General features: G+C 52.7%; 2 long non-coding RNA genes across 2 annotated transcripts; one reads left to right on the top strand and one right to left on the bottom strand.

Annotated features, from left to right (window-relative positions):
- Positions 1-81: 81 nt before the first annotated feature.
- Positions 82-2,408, top strand: LOC145717117 (uncharacterized). Its single transcript, XR_014140148.1, has 3 exons — positions 82-620; positions 1,419-1,568; positions 2,062-2,408. It is a non-coding gene; the product is annotated as an uncharacterized LOC145717117 (long non-coding RNA).
- A 3,345-nt stretch (positions 2,409-5,753) lies between these two features.
- LOC145717116 (uncharacterized) lies at positions 5,754-18,434 on the bottom strand. The gene is made up of 3 exons (XR_014140146.1): positions 18,155-18,434; positions 8,736-12,415; positions 5,754-8,527 (listed from the first exon to the last, which is right to left on the bottom strand). It is a non-coding gene; the product is annotated as an uncharacterized LOC145717116 (long non-coding RNA).
- Between the last annotated feature and the right edge of the window lie 8 nt (positions 18,435-18,442).

Genomic DNA, 18,442 nt, shown 5'->3' with positions numbered 1-18,442 from the left:
TGCAGCGAAAGCGGTTTTTCACCCGAGATCCTTGAGGCACTTGTGTGGGAAACTGAGGCCCAGAGATGATGTGCAACGCTGAGGTCACCCAAGGCTCCAAGGCAGAACCGAGAGTCTCCGGCTTGAAGCGGGGGCCTGAACCACACACCTCGGCCCCCAGAGAGGAAAGGGGGCTCGACAAGGAGCAGTCCAGGCTGGCCTGCGCATTGTTTCTGGATGGGAAACCCACTACCCTCGACAGATCTAGAGGCTCTGCCCTCTGAGGCCACATGTCTGCCTAAACCTCTGCTGCCAGAAATGAACAGGATAGGCTCCCAGTGCAGGAGACTTGAGCTCAAATCCAGACTCACAGCTTACTAGCTGTGTCACCTTGGACCGGGTGTTTACCCTTTCTGGTCTTCAGCATTCTCATCTGCAGAGCGGGGATACTCATAAGCAGCATCCCCGAGGATTGATCTAAGATGCAGTGAGATCATGCACACAAGTCTACTGACGCAATGATGGGTTATTAGGAGGCATTGTTTTCAGAGATCTCCCAACTCCGATTTCATGGCTGGCCAGAGTTGGCACTCTAGCCGGACTCACATCTACCTGCGGAGTTTTCAGAACACCAACATCCGGTACCTCGATTTTATAGCTGGGGCAACAGATCCTAGCAGGGGGCGGGATGGGGCGCTGGGACACACAGAGTCTCCTGGTCCCCACACCCACAAATTTTCTCCCTCAGTCTCCCCAGCACACTGAACCGTCCTGTGGGCTCCACTTCTGAGTCCTTGTGCCAGTTCCCAGGGTGGGAGGGTGAGAGCCACAGGGGCAGGGTGGGAACCATGCCAGGTGGGAGAGGTGAGATGTGCTGGGAAACCCCTCCTATGTCCCCACCCGAGCTGTTCCCGTGCTCCGCTGGGACAAAAGCCAGCTGCCCCAGGGGGACAGAGCAAGCCAGGGCAGACCTGGGGAGGGAGTGGGGCAGAGAGAGGGCCTAGGGCCCTGGGGTGCTGGGACAGGCTTCAGCTTCCCCCCACCCACACCCCCATCCCCAACCACAGATCCAGGGCCCCCTGGCGAGGAGCCGTAAGTCATGGATAATCAGCAAAAGGGACGGGGTCTGGGGAGAGATTCGAGGGTCCAAGTACCAAAGAAAAGGGGGCTTTCTGGTGCTAAAGAAAGAGAGAAGAGCTTGAATGAGACCCATTTCTGCTACCAGGTCCTCCCTCCCTTAAGGCTCTGGGCCCAGCAAGTTCCCCGCCTGGCCTTTCTGCTGACTCCTTATTCCCAAGCCAGCTACTAGACTCAAAGGGACAAACGCTTGGGTGGTCCTAGCCTTGGGAAAAGAGCCTGAGGCTGGGAGTCAGGAGACCCGAATTCAAAGCTCAGTTCTTCCAGGGCCTGACTTTAGACACGTCTCTGCCCCACTCCAGGCGGCCGCTTCCCTGTCCGAACAATATAAAGGTCAAATCAGATGGTCTCTGAGAACGGTCTGGCATGGAGTGACTGGGCTCTCACTGTGGCCAGACTCTATGACTGGTGCTGGAGATACCCAGATGGATGCGATGAAGGAGAGGACGGAGGTGAGACAGTGGGCAGTCCTCCAGGGACAGGGTCATACTGACATATGGGGGAGGGGAAAGCGAGATTAATGATGGCAGAAGAGGCGTCAGGGCTTGGTGACTGATTGGCACCTGAAGGAAAGAGAGGTGCTGAGGAGGGCACCTAGGTTTCTGGCTTGATGCTGGCAATCATACCCAGGGACGGAATCAGGGAGGGGAGCAGGCTGGGGGAGATGGCATTTGAATTTGGACTCATTCTGTTGGGTCCATCTGGGCAGCAAGGTCCAGCATGCAACCGGAAACACAAAGGAGAGGTCCGGGCCGGCCTTTGCCCCAGGCCCCGGGAAAGGCCACCACACAGTGTCACTTTTCCTTGTCCCTCTAGTCCAAAGCCTGTGGCCTCAACATCTGGGGAGTTTTCCTAGTACTCGGGTTGGTGAGCTTCCACTGGCTGGGCAAGGCCCAACTCCAGTGTCCCCTGACACACCGCCTCCCCCTCTCTCTGTCCTCCCAGGAAATTCCTGTGACTTCTCTGCCCACAGCAGGCTTCACGGCACGCTGGATCGTGTTGAGCGGCGGAAGACTTGGTCACTCTTGTATCCCCAGGACCAAACACAAGCTCTGGCCTACAGAAGATGCCTGCAAATGTTGTTTGATTGAATAAAATATGAGTGATTGAATGAATGAAAAGATACAGACCTTCTACAAGTGGGTGAGGGTCCAAGGCCAGCTTCATCAGGTGACCGCCAACCCATCCATCTGCAGTGACCACCCCCAGAAAAGGAAGTGCCCGGCCTCAAGGTTCCCTGTCTTCCCCGGCGGGGCCCATTGGCCAGCACCCCCAACACTCACAGGGCCAGCTCCCCCTGGGCCCTGATCCCCTCCCAGCTGCAGCGGCACCCTCTTCCCTCTTTCCTGTACCCCGCTGGCAATGTGGGTCAGGGTTTCTCCCTCTCTGCCTACCCCTACCTCGGGCTTCTGGCAACCCTCCCAGAGGCTCCAGCTAGGGCCTAGATTTCAATGCCCCTGGAGAAGTCTTGCCCCTGCTGGGTGCCACCCACTATTTGGAAATCCAGAGCTGACTCCTACCTGAATCATACAGGGACCCAGCCCCACCCAGCCCCACCTCTGGAGGCAGCTTCTCAGGCCGGAAAGCCCTGGAATCAACCCAACAGCTCTCCAAATCCCACCTCCCCTGCCCCCACCCAAACTCCTGATCAGCTCTAAGCCCTCAACCGTAGGCAGCCGACTGCCCCTCTTGGGCTTCAGTTTCCCCATCTGTAAAATGGGGTTAATAATTCTCCTCTCGCAAGAGTTACTGTGAGAACAAAATAAGATGGTCTATGTGAGCATCCCCAACCTCCCATAGGAGCTCAATGGAAATGCCTTATCTGCTTCCCCTTTTGTTCCTCACCCGAGCTGGAGGGTTTCATGCAAACTTCTCCTTCTCCTTCGTACCTAATTTACCTGTGCCAGGCCATGGCTGGGCATTGGTAGTAATAATAAAAATTGCTGGTACTTCTCGAGTACCTACTCGGTGGCAGGCGGAGTGCCAGGTACCTTGCCTGCACCATCACCTGTCATTTTTTCGACAGCCTTATAGGGTCTGATCACCTCCCATTTTACACAGACAAGAAACTGGGGCCCAGAGAGCTGAAATGACTTGTCCAAGGTTGCATAACTAGTAAAGGCTAGGTGTCAAGGTCCAGTTCCTGTGTTCTGGAAGAGCAGGTATGGGACACCTCAGCCCCAGCAGAACCAGCCAGCGTGTGGAGTTAGTGAAGAAGCAGCAGAAATGGGGTGGGGATGGTGGGGGGCTGTTTACCTCCCTTTCTCACTGAAGTCCTCACAACAGCTCCAAGAGAAAGGTATCATTAGCTCCACTGCAAAAGAGGAAACTGAGGCTCAAGGACTTCCCTAGTTCTTACAGCGAGGAGGAGGAGAAAGAGGATGAGGAAGAATTATAACCGAGGTGGGAACACATGCTGTGTAGCACACATTATGCTGAGGGGTCCTGGCACACCCATCTCCTCTCTAACTCACAACAGCTCCATGAGATAAGTTTTGTTCTTGTCCCCACTTTTGCAAACAGGAAAAATAACTTGCTAAAGGCCACAGGACAGGAGGTGGTGGAGGGAGGCTCTGAGCTCTGGTCGGCCTGATGTTGACATCCGCAAGCTTCATGCCCCGCTACACTCCATCCCTGGCTTTCTTGGATCCTAAACCCTGAATCTTTAAAACAAACACTCAAATCCTGGCAGAGGCAGGCCAAAAAGACAGATAAACAAGCAGGAGGTGGGTGAGTGGAGTATCCCCAAGCTCCCCTGGGGAGTTTCCACTGCAGGGTCCCCTGTCCTAGGGACCTCAGCAGTAAGCAGCTGGTGCCATCGGGTCTCTGATCTGCACAGGATGACTGAGCGGTCACGCCACCGGCATCCAAGCCAGCCCACCCCCACCAACAGCGTAATCTGCAGAGCATCAGACACCAGCTCCTGAGATCTGGGGGCCCAGCTGCCTGTGACTAAAGAGGAAGGGCGGGAGGACCCAGGCTGTCTTGCTAAGAGACGACAGCTCCTGCTGGGGCTGGAAAGTCTCAGTCTCCGCATCCCTCTCCTCCTCCACCACAGTTGAAGGAAGAGAAGCCCCTGGCATAGCCTTCCTTTGGTGTGTGAAATATCATCCTGACTCTGCCCAGAAAATTCAGTAGCTCCCATGGCCCCCAGACCTTAGCCCAGCCTTCAAATCTCACCATTCCCTGAGCAGCAGGTGCCATAGAAAGAGCCCCAATAGGGAGACCCAGAAGATTCAGTTATAGTAACACAACCTCCTGAACTCGCTGTGTGACCTTGGGCACGTCACTCACCCTCTTGGACCTCAGTTTCCCTACTTGTTAAATGAGTCTGTTGAATTAGATGTGTGAGGGTGGGGAGCAGAGCTTTTGGAACCAAGCAGAACCGGATTTGGAGCCCAGCTTCATTATTCTTGCTGTGTGACTGGGAGCCTGTCCCACTGTTTCCTCATCTGAAAATAAGAACAAGAATAATATCTATCTCCTGGGACCACTGTGAGGATAAGACCCCTTAGCAAAATTCCCGGCATTCAGGAAGCGCTTGGTCAAGGATCACTATCGGTGGAATTCTTATACTTAATAATTGTATAACTAATCCAGTTCTGTCAGCGTGGTCCCAGATGTGAAAAAAAAACCTTGTTCTGGACACAAAAAAGAATATAAGGGGGAACGGTTGCAGTCAAGGGCTAGCCTCGTGCACCAGCAATGCATTTGGCCACATATAACAATGTCCCGAACATGGAAGCTGGAGAGAAGGAGGAAATTCTTCTCGCAGGCTCGGCTCCATCAACCCTCAGAATGGGTTGTATCCTCAGGCTGCACGTTCCAGGCTGGAACAGGGTAGAAAGGAGTGACACAGCCTTCCAACCCTCTTGCCCGAACTCTGTCACATGACCTCGCTTGGCTGCAAAGAGGAATGGGAAATGGAGTTTTGGGATTAGGCAGGAAGGACGGGTGTTGGAAATGGAGATTGGTCCAGTCAACCTCCGATGTCTGCCAGACGCCGAAGGGTCTCTTTCTGGTGTGCACTATGGTTTCTGATGTATGGCTTCTCTGGGAGAATCCAGGAAGAAGTACATGCTGCAGAACCCAGAGATGAGCAGACTTGTTTGTCCCCAGGATAGGGTCTGGGAATTGCAGGTCTGCAGCAGGTCAGAGGCAGGAGCCGCCAGGAGAGAAGGCCCAACCCACCCACCCCTCTCCAGTGACAGAGACTCAGAGCAAAGCAGGGACTTGCCCAGACAGGCCAGGTATCTCTCCTCTTGTAAAATGACCAGCTTTAGAACAAGTCACACTAGAAACAGATGTGCCCGATTGCAAGGACATCTCATCCTTTGAAAACTCGTACCCAATAGCCTGAAAATTTAGTGGGCGAGAATATGCGCTTCCAAACAAGCCTTCAGTTCTCAGGCAAGAGCCTTCAAAGTGCATTTTCTTGAGGCTTTCAGATAGAACTGGACTGACTCATCACTGGCTGGAATGTGTGCTCCTGCTTTAGCACCTCGTTAATAATTTACCATCACTGAGCTGTACACAGTTTAGGAAAATATTTTCACTTACATCACCATCTCTTTTGATTCACACAGTAGTCTTTTTTTTTTTTTTTTAAAGATTTTATTTATTTATTTGAGAGAGAGAGAATGAGAGAGAAAGCATGAGAGTGGGGAGGGTCAGAGGGAGAAGCAGACTCCCTGCTGAGCAGGGAGCCCGATGAGGGACTTGATCCCGGGACTCCAGGATCATGACCTGAGCCGAAGGCAGTTGCTTAACCAACTGAGCCACCCAGGCGCCCCCACACAGTAGTCTTTGGACGTTGGTGTTTTCAGCCCTGAGTAAGTCAGGGCTATTTCCATTACAAATGACAGAAATCCAATTTCAACTGATTTTGGCAAAAGAAGGGGAAGAGTTGGCTCCCAAGCTGAAAATCTGGGGGCAGGTTTGGCTACATCCAGGTGTCAGGTTCTCTCTGCCTCTCTCTCTCATCGTTTTTTCCCCTCTTGTAGGCTTCAGCCTCAGACAGGTGCTCCCCAAGCCCTCAGGCTGCTCCAGAGGACAATGCCTCCTTCTCGGACACTTCTGATCATTCTGCTCAGCTCAGGTGCCCATCCCTAAACCACATGCTGTGACCAGGAGATGGAATACCCTGATTTGGACTGGCCAGTCCTCAACCAGGTACCCATGTGAACTGAGAATGGGAGAGACATGTTCCCCAAAAGAAAGCTGGGTGCTGCTATCAAAAGAAGAGGGAAGGCATGCAGGGCAGCCAGAAATAACTGCACTGTATTTCTCCATTTGACGGACAAGGAAGCCGAAGCTCAGAGAGGTGAGTGGCTTTTGCCTGAAGCCTCAGGGATGGTAGGAAGTGAGGCTTTCTTGCCTTTGGCTTGAGCCTGGATGGAGAGAAGAGGAAAGAGCTGCGTGGGTGAGGGTGAGCGTATTCCTGCCTGTAGGAGCCTGGCAGGCATCAGAGCCTCCCCAAGAGGGAGGGAGAAGGGTTCGGAGGGATGCTGGTACCCAAAGCTGCTTCTCCTCGGTACTTCCTCGTATTTGCCTGAGCAGGAAAGAATGCTCATGTTTGCTGAACAACTTTAAGGCATGCCACATACTGCTGGGCACTTGGCCTCAGCTCTCCGACCATATTTTTCGGAGGCAGAAGCTGAGGCTCAGAGAGGTAAAGCAACTTGTCCACGTCATACCATCTTGCAGTGGTAGGGCTGGGAGTCAGCCCAGGTCTGGAAGGATGCCAAAGCCTGTGCTCTTTTCCTGAACGCTTTCTCAGTGGGGCACTATCGACATTTGGTGTAGGACTGCCCCTCACAGGGCAAGAAGTTTAGCTGGCTAATGTTAAGCTCAGTAAGCACAACCAAAAACTGCCCCCATGCATTTGCAACTCTCTCCCCTCCAGGAGGCTACCTCTGGCTCTGGAGGGGAACCACAATACCAAATCGGGTTCATTTTTGTGGACCCAGGGCCTGACACAGAGAAAGTACTTAATAAATGTTCGATGAATGAACGAATGAATTTTACTCTATAGTCAAACAGGACTTTGTGTGAATCCCAGCTCTACCACTCATTAGCTATATGGCTTTGAGCAAGTTGCTTAACCCCTCTGTGCCTCAGTTTCCTCCTCTGCAAAATGCAGGCAATATTAGTACCCTCCTTATAGCGTTATTATGAGGATTAAATGAGTTAATGCTTATAAAATGCTTGGCATTTTGTCCAATGTGTCGGTTTTCTTAAACAAATGAGCCAAAAAAAATAATAATAAATGAATGACTATCTTTTATACACACACACACAATCAGGAGTTTATGGTTTACAAACACTGTGAGTTTATCTCCTTGGACGGCTTCCATTACCCTGGGAGGGAACGTTACACACATTTTACAGGAAAGCCAGGCTCAGAGAGATGAGGTGACCTGGCTAGGGGCTTCTGGTTGTTCAACTGCAGCTCCAGAATTTCAGACCCTGCCTTCTCTGCATCTTGTGTCCCCTACAAATATCCATTTGTAAGCCAAAAATGAAGGAGCCAGCAAAGGAGCCGTAGGGACTCCAACCTCTCAGAGTACCTGGAAAGGGACGGGTTGTCCTGACCCCACAGCCATGAGGGACCACCCTCCCCTCCATCCAACCCGAGGCTCTCTCACTGGGCTGCCCAGTGCTCTGTGCGGTGTGTGTGTGTGTGTGTGACCCAAGGGTTTGGGAGAAAAGAGGCCCAGCCATGCGGCCAGGACCACAGGACCACATGAGAGAACTGGGTGGTAGGTGAGGACTGGTCAGCTGCCTGCCCACAGCGGGAGGCGAGCACCTGTTTCTGCAAGTGCCCAGAGCCCCCAGACCTGCTCCCCTCCCCCAAGGCCCCTCGGGGCAGCGACGGGCTCTCTCTCTCCTCGGGGCATCTCGCAGCCAGAGCACAGGAGTGGCCTCACTGCTCTGTGATTTTTCAATTCCACACCACCCATCCTGCAAATAATCATGAGATGACATCTGGGCCAACTTCCAGGCCGGCTGCTGGAGCCTTCTGCTCTCATAGAGCTCTCAGCCGGGGAGGTGAGCCTCGGAGGAACAGAAGACAAAGGGTGGGGAAGGAGCCCTGGGAATCTCCTTCCAAGGCCCCTCCTGCCCAGATCCTTAAGAGGATCCCAATTCCCAAATGCTGAAGGTTCATAGACCAGCACCTGATCCTGCTGCCTAGCTGAGGCTACAGGCGCCATGACCAGCCTCTGACTAACATGGCATCTCTGGGTGCCCACACCCTCAGCTTCTCTCTTCCTCACCCTCCCAATACACCCCCCCAACCCTGCTCTAGCTCCTCAGAGCCTCTCCTCTCCTTTGCCCATCCATGCGCTTTAGATGGTCTCTTGCTCTCTTGGCATAAAGGAAAAAATACAGACTTTAGAAACATACCCACCTGGGGGGCGCCTGGGTGGCTCAGTTGGTTAAGCGACTGCCTTCGGCTCAGGTCATGATCCTGGAGTCCCGGGATCGAGTCCCGTATCGGGCTCCCTGCTCGGCGGGGAGTCTGCTTCTCCCTCTGACCCTCCTCCCTCTCATGCTCTCTGTCTCAAATAAATAAATAAAATCTTTAAAAAAAAAAAAAAAGAAAGAAACATACCCACCTGGGTTTCCATCACACTAGCTGTGTGACCTTGGCCATGTTGCTTAAATTCCTTGGGTCACAATTTCTCACTACAAAGAGAGGGATTGTGTGATGATTTAAAAGGCTGATGGATGTGAAAATACTCAGCGTATGGTAGGTGTTCAATAAATGCTCTATTTCCTTTTTCTCAAGGGCTGCCACCCAAGATTTGGGTTAAGAGACTTACAGGGAAAACCTTCTGGCCTCTGCTCTCCCCCTTCATTCTCCTTTTTAAAAATCTTGCCAGGGGTTCACACAAAGAGAACTCCTTCTCTGCAGGAGTAAATACTCTACAGGGCACATATATATACAATGGGATATTATTCAGCCATAAAAAAGAAGGAAATCCTGCCATTTGCAACAACAAACTTGAAGACATTGCTAAGTGAAGTAAGTCAGACAGAGAAAGACAAATACTGTCTGATCTCACTTATATGTAGAATTGAAAAAAGCCAAACTCACTGGGGCACCTGGGTGGCCTGATGGATTACGCATCCAACTCTTGGTTTCAGCTCATGTCATAATCTCAGGATCGTGAGATCGAGCCCTGTGTTGGGCTCCACACTGAGCGTGGAGCCTGCTTAAGATTCTCTCTCTCCCTCTGCCCCTCCCCCCTCTAAAAAAAAAACAAAACCAAAACCTAAACCAAACCAAACAAAACAAAAAACCAAACTCACAGAAGCAGAAAGCAGATTGGTGGTTGCCAGAGGCTGGCAAGTGGGGGAAATGGGTGATAGACAAAGTGTATAAACTTCCAGTTACAAGATGAATAAGTTCTGAAGATCTTGTGGAACATTGTGGTAGTAACACTGTATTGTATGGTTAATAACACTGTATTGTATACTTGAAAGTTGCTAAGAGAGTAGATCTTAAAATGTTCTCAACACACACAGATACAGTAACTAGGTAAGGTAATTGATGTGTTAACTAACATTATTATGGTAACATTTCACAGTGAATAATCTATCAAATCATCATGCTGTACACCTTAAACTTACAAATGTTTTATGTCAAATACATTTCAATAAAGCTGGAAAAAAATTCCATGGGATGTTGATTCTCAACAGAAGCATGCCCTCGCTAGGAAGGCATTTAAGAATCACCTCTAGGGGCGCCTGGGTGGCTCAGTCGTTAAGTGTCTGCCTTCGGCTCAGGTCATGATCCCAGGGTCCTGGGATCGAGTCCCACATCGGGCTCCCTGCTCAGCCAGGAGCCTGCTTCTCCCTCTCCCATTCCCCCTGCTTGTGTTCCTGTTCTCGCTGTCTCTCTCTGTCATATAAATAAATAAAATCTTAAAAAAAAAAAAATCACCTCTAGGTATTTTTCCAAAGCAATACACACACATGCACACACACACACACACACGCATGCACACACGCATGCACGCACAAGCACATGCACAAGCACATGCACACATTCAATGAGATTTTGATATTCCATTCTTCTGATGACAAGATGCAAATCAGAGCCTTAGTGAACCTCCATACCAGTGGAAGTGCAGAGAGGTAAAATATGGGGAAACACTAAGATAGATCATTTATATGCCAAACCATCTCAGACTCACAGATCTGCTTAGATCTCAGCCTGTCGTATCTCCCCTCACCAGGTCTCTCCTTGGTGTCTCACTTTATCTTCCTTCCCTGGCAACATAATTTGGATTATGCTGGATCTGGGCTCCTCCTTACTCCTGTCTACTTGGAGTCTTTTAACTTTCTTATCCAGACCAACCCAACCTAATTCAACTCAACTCAACCCACCCCAATCCTCCTAAATTCAACTCAAGTCAACCCAACTCAACTTATTTCCACTTATGCCACCAAATCCATCCTACCCCAGTTCAATCAAACTCAACTCCACTCAACACAACCCAACCCAGCTTAAGTCTAAAGTTCAATTCAAGGAAAACCAGCTCACCTCTGCACCACTCAACCAAACCCAAACCCAACTTCCATTCAATCCAATCAAATTGAATTGTATTCACCTCACCCACCCCTACATGATATAACACAACTCTACTCCACCCAAACCAAACCAACCATGCTCAGCCCAACAAAACATAATTCAACTCAACTAATCCCATCCTGCCCAGCTCAGTTTTTCTCCCTTTGTATCTCCTCCTTCTTTCCAACACTTAATACCTGCATTCCAACCCTCACCCCACTACCAGATTTCCTATCATTCCCTAAGTAGTCGGACACAGAGCTAATGCCTCATTTAAAGAAAGATGGGGAAATTTTCCTTTGGACTTGCCACCTTCCTGCTCTTCTCCCAACCCTAACTGCACCCTCTTGCAGGTAATAACCTTCAGTCATCTCTGATTCCCCACCATTTATCCCTACCCTTTAATGAAGCCTTGGAGTCACGAAGCCTCAGACGCCCCAAGCATGTGCGGGCTTTCATCTCTGCACACATTACCCACAGGGGCATGATGTCTGGAGGACATTTAGATTGGGGGGCCAGAGGGTTCCAGTCCCAGAGAAAATCCTAAGGTCAGAAGAGCAACCACCAGACCTGGGCACAGTGTGGGGAACAGCAGGATCTGGCTTGACCCCCAGGAAGCAGAACACTCTGTCGCTGGCTTTCCTGCCCACCCTCCTGGATCTCTTTCCAATCCTTTATGGCTGCCCTGTTCCTGTCTTTATCTCTCAGTCTTGGTCTCTGTATCTGTATCTCTGTTTCCCACTCTCTCTCTCTGTCCCCGCCATGATCTCTGCCTCTGTCTCTGGGTGACCTTATCTCTTCATCTCTGTGTGGAACACCCTCTTCCTCTTTCAGTATCTCTCTTGCTGCTAACTCCCTCTTGCTAACTCTGTCCCTTTCCATCTCTGTCTCTATTTCTGGCACAATCTGCTTCATGTTCCGCGTCTTGGCTGGGGAGCTCTTTCTCCCAAACACACATGCCTCCATCCCTTCATCCCCTCCAGCTTCTCCCTACCAAGGAAGCAACAGTCATCCCAGGCCGTCTGCAAGCCACTCCGAGGCTGCTGAACCCGGAGCTCAAGCTGCTGCCCCACTCAGGAAATCACAATTGTGCCCAGAGAGCTGCAAAGGAGTTCAGGCCAATCATCTTGTCTTATGAATGAGGAAACGGAGCCCCAGAGACTGCAAGGGGCTTGCCAAAGCTCAGTTAGAGTTAGTGGAGCAAGAATGAGACCCTGTCGACTAGAGATCTCAGACTCTGAAGCCAGAGGAGGAAGGTCTGGGTACCAGCCTGGCCGGGAGGTAGATGGAAGGAAGTGACACCTACCCCCAGAAGTCATCTGCATCAACAAGGAAATTAACTGCCTTCCACACCATCTCAGAGCGGCACTTCCCTGTCTGTCTGTCTTTCTGTCTGTCTCATAGTAACATCTATTCTTGGGGTGTGGGGGGCGGTGTGGGCAGGGGTGGTGGGTAGGGAAGAAAGGAGACAAGAAGCATTCTGGGTTTTGGTGAAGGTCATTCACCACGGACCCCGATCCTTCCTGACAATTCTGAGAGCATAAGCAGGAGGCCCTCAAAGGCCTGGGGAAGAGGAGAAAGCCAGGGTTTGGCCTCCTGCAACAGAACGTTCTATAGTGAGGAGCAGGGCACATCTCACTGGCTCTGGAGCTGCCTCCCTCAGCAGTGTGGAGTTCCTGGGCTGGCGCCGTCGCGGGCTTCCTCAGAACCCCAGATGGGCTGAAAATAGAAAAGGAGAAGAAGAGAAGGCTGTGGTCAGTGTGGTGGGGAGAGAAGAACTTGGGGAAGGGAGGGGAACTGGTTCCTAGGCGGTGGACAGACACCACCAGGACTGGCCCTGGGGCCTGACCTCCAGTACCCTCCCAGCCCTTCTCTAAGCCCCCCACTGCCTGCCTTTCTGTAGAAGGGACCTCTGATCCTTGGGCCCAAACCTCCCTTGAACAGTTCAGGAGACTGTGGCCCAGAGAGGGAAGGAGATTGCCCAAGAATAGGTAGCAGGAGAAGGAGCCAGGGTCCGGAGCTCCTGGCCCTTAGGCCCGGCACCTTCCCCAGCAGGCTCTCGGGGTTCTTAGGGTGGGGTTCTTTTTGGGCCCCAAGCCTGCCCCATCTGCCCAAGAGGCCAAATTCAAGTAGTTTCCTGCCAGCGTGAACTGTGCCAGCCCGGGAGCGCCCTGTTCCTCAGAAGACACAGCTAGGCTTGAATCCCAACTCCCTGCAGAGAGAGGCCTTGGGAAGGCCAAGCCCTCCTCACTCCTCCTGCCACTTTTCTGCTGACCTCTGCCTTGGCTGGCTTTTTCTTCCCCTTTCCCCAGCCCCTCTCGCCCCACTGTCACCGTGGGCCCAGCAGAGCCTGAGGTAGGCGGGGAAGGGAGCCTGCCCCACTTCCACTCACTCTCAGCCCTGCCCGGACCTCCAGACACGTCCCTGTCCCTGCAGCAGACCTTGGAGCCCACTCACCCTCCTCTCCCCGCCACCGCCACCAGGCAGCCTTCATTCTTGGAAGGTCCTTGGACACACGAAACTGAAATCTGCTTCCCTGACTTCTCTGCTGCTGCCTCCAGGACCTTCCTCTGCCCGACGTCCCCTCAGAGTCGGGCAAGCTGCACACCCTCCCTGACCGCCTGGTCCCTTTGGGAGGCTGCACGGGCAAGTTTCCCCAAGGTCAAGTCCTGCCTCAGCCACCACCAGCCGTGGGACCCGTGGGACTCTGCCCCATGCGTCTCCTCTGCTGGCTGATCCTAATCTGTATCCTTTCCCAGTAGTAAATCGTAACTGTGAGCGTAAGAGCTTCCAGTGAGTTTTGCGAGTCTTTTAGCAAATGATTGACCCCGAGGGGGGTTTGAAGCACCTCCCAAACTCACAGTTAGTGTCAGAAGCAAGCGCAGTCTCATGCACAGACTGGGCTCCCCAGCCTTGTAGTTGGCCCCACGTCGCTGCAACTCGTCCCACGGTCGTGCATTGAATCCCCACGACAACCCTCTGGAGTAGGTACTTTTGCCATCAGTCCTCGTTCACAGATTGGGAAACTGAGTTAAGAAACCTGACTGAGGGGGCATGGCGGGTAAATGACAAGGCTGAAATGTGAAAGCAGGCAGCCAGGCCCACGGCAGCCTACACCTGTCACCACTGTGCTATACTGTCCAACTAGGGGAGGCTGAGGGGGGGCCTATGAGGCTTTGCAGGGGAGAGTTCCCGGAGGGGTTCCCTGGTAAAGAAGCTGAGCTTTGACCTGGCGCCGGTGGGAAGCCATTGGTGGTTTTGAGCAGGGAGGGACATGAGTAGCTGCAGGATTCAGCGAGATCCCTCTGGGTGCAGCATGAGAACAAGTGGGGAGAAGACCAAATGTAGGGGGTGGGCGGCGGGACAATGGTGGTGGGACTTGAGCTTTGGTCTCGGTGATGGAGAGCAGTGGACACGTTCCAGGTCTACCTGAAAGGCAGACTTGACAGGACTTGGGGACAGACTGGATTTAGGGAATCAGGGAGTGGGAGGAGCCAAGGGTAACACCCAGGCTTCCGGACTAGACAATTAGGGTGCTAAGTCCTTGAGATGGGGTAAGACAGAGGAAGAACAGATTTGGGGTGGACTATACCACCATTAATGGTCCCAGAGTCCTGAAGGACAGGGCTGTCCCCACCCCAGGGCACAGGGCCCTTTGTCTGGACCAGGACAGTGCACTAGCTTCCGAGGGGGGAATTGGTACCTCCCCTACCTCAGTATTGCCACCAGGTGGCAGCATAGGCCGCCTTTTGGCCAGCGGAAAGAGGACGTCAAGAGCATCTCGGGCTGCAGATGCAGACACACCGGGAAGACCTCTGAAAGTGGGCAAAGGGCCTCATCCAGGGGCCTGTGAGTATGAGTTCCTGTAAGTGCAGCATGCAAAGACCCCCCACTCCCATCTAGGAGGCGGGAGTCCTGGGTTCTAGGTAGTGCCTGTGATCCAGAGCCAGCCCCTGCCCCTCTCAGTTTCTCCCCTATAAAGAGCGCATGCCCTGCAGGGGAGCCAGAAGCCGGCAGGGGGACTTTGACCTGCTTCTCTGGCTTTCCACCCCCAATAGCTGTGGCTTTCAAACATGGTTTTAGAGCCAATATCTCTCTTTTTTTTTTTTACACAAAATCCCAAGTGCCTCATGTATGACACAGAACAGATGCATATTGATGTGCTCTAGTTCGAGTGGAGGACGCTCCCAAACCCACATAGAGGATGAAGTCCAGACCCCTCACCTTGGCATTCAAGGCCCTTCACTCCCTACCTCTCCATGTCTTCTCCCACCCAGACCACACCCTTCTACTCTTTCAGCTCAGGCTGGACTTGCCTTTGGGAATACACGTCTCCTCCCCTCCTGATTCAAACCCTCCTCATCCCTTAATGTCAGCTCCCTCGTCACCTCCTCTGAGAAGGCTCCTCCGAAGCCCCTGGTGGAAAGAGTCACTCCATCCTCTGCAATTGCCCCACACTTCAGTCACCGAGCACCTGCTGTGGTTGGGCACTTCCAACAAGCCAGCAGCACTTCCTCTTGCTCTGAAGATCTCATGTTCTATGTACACCCACACCCGTCTCTCTCCCTGCTCCTGAGCACCTCCTGGTGGGGACCATGCCTGATTCCCCTGTAGTAGAGTATGTCCAGCCTCACACAGCTAGGAGCTGGCAGACTAGCTTCTGCCCCACCACGCCTCCCCAAGCCACATTGGCAAATAGTTTATCTTTCTTGGGTCTTTGCTTCCCTCCACCACCACCCCTATGATGGGGGCTGCTATTATCTAACCAGGACTCTGTATAGAATTAGGACTAGCTACATCATTTGTGCAGTCCAGGGCAAAATGAAAATGTGCAGCATCTTGTTCAAAAATTACTTAAAATTTAAAGACAATGAGAGTAGACCATTCAACCAAACACAGATCACACACCCATGGAGCCACCCGTAAAGTTTGTGGGCTACACAAGGGGTCTGAAACCTGATCAGCCCACGCCCACATGTGGGGTTTTGTCTGCCAAGAACAGCGCCACTTTTTTCTTCATTCAAGGGCACTGTCTGCTGGTCAAGTTGGGTTCGGCAAGGCTGCATCTGCCCAAACGGGAGTGAATTTTCCTTAAGTAACACGAAGTTCTGGTATTGGTCAGTGGCAGCCCTGCCCACGTTCTCTGAGATCTCGTGACCTTGGCACGTGAGCCACGCTCCTGACTTTTGGTCGAATGAGGAAAGGGGACCAGAAATTGGACACAAGACATTGGAGAGCAGGGAATAGGGCAAGCTAGCACACAGCTGTGGCCCATTAATGTCTGATGGACGAGTAAATGAATGACCAAGTGAGCACTTAAGACTAGACATCTAAGTCATGGCACTGTGGAATTACAAAGCTAAGGGAAATTGAGAAATCATCAAATCTGGGGTTTTCAAACCATGTTCTCCAAAGCTATAGGGATCTGCAAAGGTGTGTTGGGGACATGAAAAGACTAGGCACTCAGGGATCGGGTCCCCTTCCTGCCTTTTGACCTTTTTATCTGTCTCATGTACTGGGCTTCCCATATAAGCTTTTGTTTAAACAAGTTTGCTGGCTCAGGAAGGACAAGAGACTTGACAAAGTCCCAAGGCAGAGCCTGGGGAGAGGATCAAAGAGGCGAGGCCAGAGGTCAGCCCTGGGATTATAAAATCCAGGCAGGAGGGTGAGCATCAGAAACTGGAGTTTTATACCAGAGATGCGGAATCAGTGTGGAGGATCCCAGACAAACCAGAGGGTGGAGATCAGGGATGGTAAATCTCAGCTCGAAGAAGAGATTCAAGGTCAAGTTCAAAGTTCAGAGGCCAAAGGAGGGGGCTCATTCTTGCTTTGTTCACTCAGTCGGTATTTCCTGAGCACCTACTATGTGCCAGGCACAGTTCTAGGTCCTAGGATACAGCAGTGAACAAGACCAAGTCCCTGTCCTCACACAGCTCACATTCTGGGAGGCAGGGGTCTGTGTGCAGGAAATAAACATTATTACAAGAAAACAAACGAGGCAACCAGCTAGAGAAAAGTGATAGGAAGAAAATTAAACGGAGTGGGAGGGAGAGAATGCCAGTAGGTGGGCTAGCTCCTATAGGGTGGTCAGGGAGGGCCTCCCTGAGGAGGTGACATTTGAGCTGCACTCTGAATGAGTTGGGGCCGCCAGTGTCCCAGCTGGGGGTGGGGGGCGGAGCTGCCTGCCAGGAGAGCCTGCAGATCCACAGGGTGAAGTTGGGCGGGCTGGGCAGGAAGTCTGGCCCCCTGTAACCGTATCCCCAGGAAGGAGGAAGCCAGGAAGGCGCTTTCAGCAGTTGTATTCATCAAGGCGGGCTGCAGTAACCCCTGGGCAGCACCAGAGGCTCCTCAGGGCCCCTACCCACCTTTAGCCGCCTGGGGAGGAGACAGCCAGGGAGGGAGGGCCGCCTAGAGTGGGCCCTGGATTCTCTTCCAGACAATAAATGCTTCCAGGTTCCTAGGGAGCATTCCTTGGGTCACAGCCGCATCTGATCTCAATTACCCCCGGTGTAGGGTTCCATGGCTGGGCGGGGGCAGGGGTGGAGGGAAGGCCGCTTCTCCATAATCAGAATCTCCTGGCCCAGTGGTGAAGGCACCCCGGGACAGGTCTCCCCACCCCCGGATTTAAGGATTCGGGGAGGGGGTTCTCCCTGGAAGGAGAGGTCTGGCTGTGGTGGAGACCCTCTGCTTCATGGCCATTTTGCTGTGTGACCTGGTGCAAGTCACTTAACCTCTCTGGGCCCCTGTGGAAACGGTGACAATTCCACCTTTTCCTTCCCAAAGAGGCTAGAGTACAGTCCAAGTCTGGAGGGCAAAGCTCAGTGCTGTGGGCTGGGCTGGGCTGGGCTGGAATGGGGTGGGGTTGCTCGTCCCTTACTTTTTCCTGCCTTGATTAGATCTTAACCCTCCCTTTAATACATCCCCACCCAAGATGATGGTACCAGAGTTGCTGGGATTAACAGATAAAACAGACCAGGGGCGTGCCACCCCCACCTCCAACCTTCCCCAACTTGCTTGGGCAAGGCACTGGTACCTCTGGGCCTCGGTTAACTCATGCCCCCCTCCAGAGGGGATATGAGGGTCAAATGAGTAACGAGCCTAAAGCCGGCTTTTTGAAAGGATACACACCAGCAGCTGTGTTCATTGGATCATGTTTACAGTCAACAACAACCACAAAAATGGCCATAGTTCTAAGCACCGGGAGATAGACTCTGGATTTGGAACATCTGCTTGATCTGGTTTTTGTGACTGATGACCTGGAGCAAGTCTTTCCCCTTCCAGTCCTCAGTTTCCCCATCCACACTGGTGCCTGCGAAGCTCCACCCTCTAGAGGGTCTTCTTCGGGCTCCCGTCACGCGCAGCCCCATTTGCCCAAGGGGGTGTCGCCCAAGCTACACTGGTGAGTCTTCCTTTATTGGGTAAAGCATTCCCCCTGCAACCTGAGTCTCACCAATGTACCTTTTCTTCTCGAGGGACTGCGGCACAAGGTTGGGTTTTTAGCGGGGCAGGCGAACGGGAGGGGGTTGGCGACGGGGGTGGGCTTCCAGCGGCGGGTTTTAACCTACATCGACGGAAAGGCAGGCTCGGGAGGCGGCGAGCCGGGATTCGAACCCGGGCCGACGGGGGCCGCAGGGGCGGGGCGCGTTCCTCCTTCCCGGGCTGCGGGCCCGGAGCGGATGCCGGGGTCAGCGGAGCGCAGGGCCGCCGGCCGGCCGGCTGCTCCGCGGGCGCTGCTTTCTCCTTTTA

This window comes from Leptonychotes weddellii, chromosome 14, assembly GCF_054177405.1.
Source record: "Leptonychotes weddellii isolate Sample4059 chromosome 14, ASM5417740v2, whole genome shotgun sequence".
Taxonomy (NCBI): Eukaryota; Metazoa; Chordata; class Mammalia; order Carnivora; family Phocidae; genus Leptonychotes; species Leptonychotes weddellii.
This window is presented reverse-complemented; position numbering and strand designations above follow the sequence as displayed.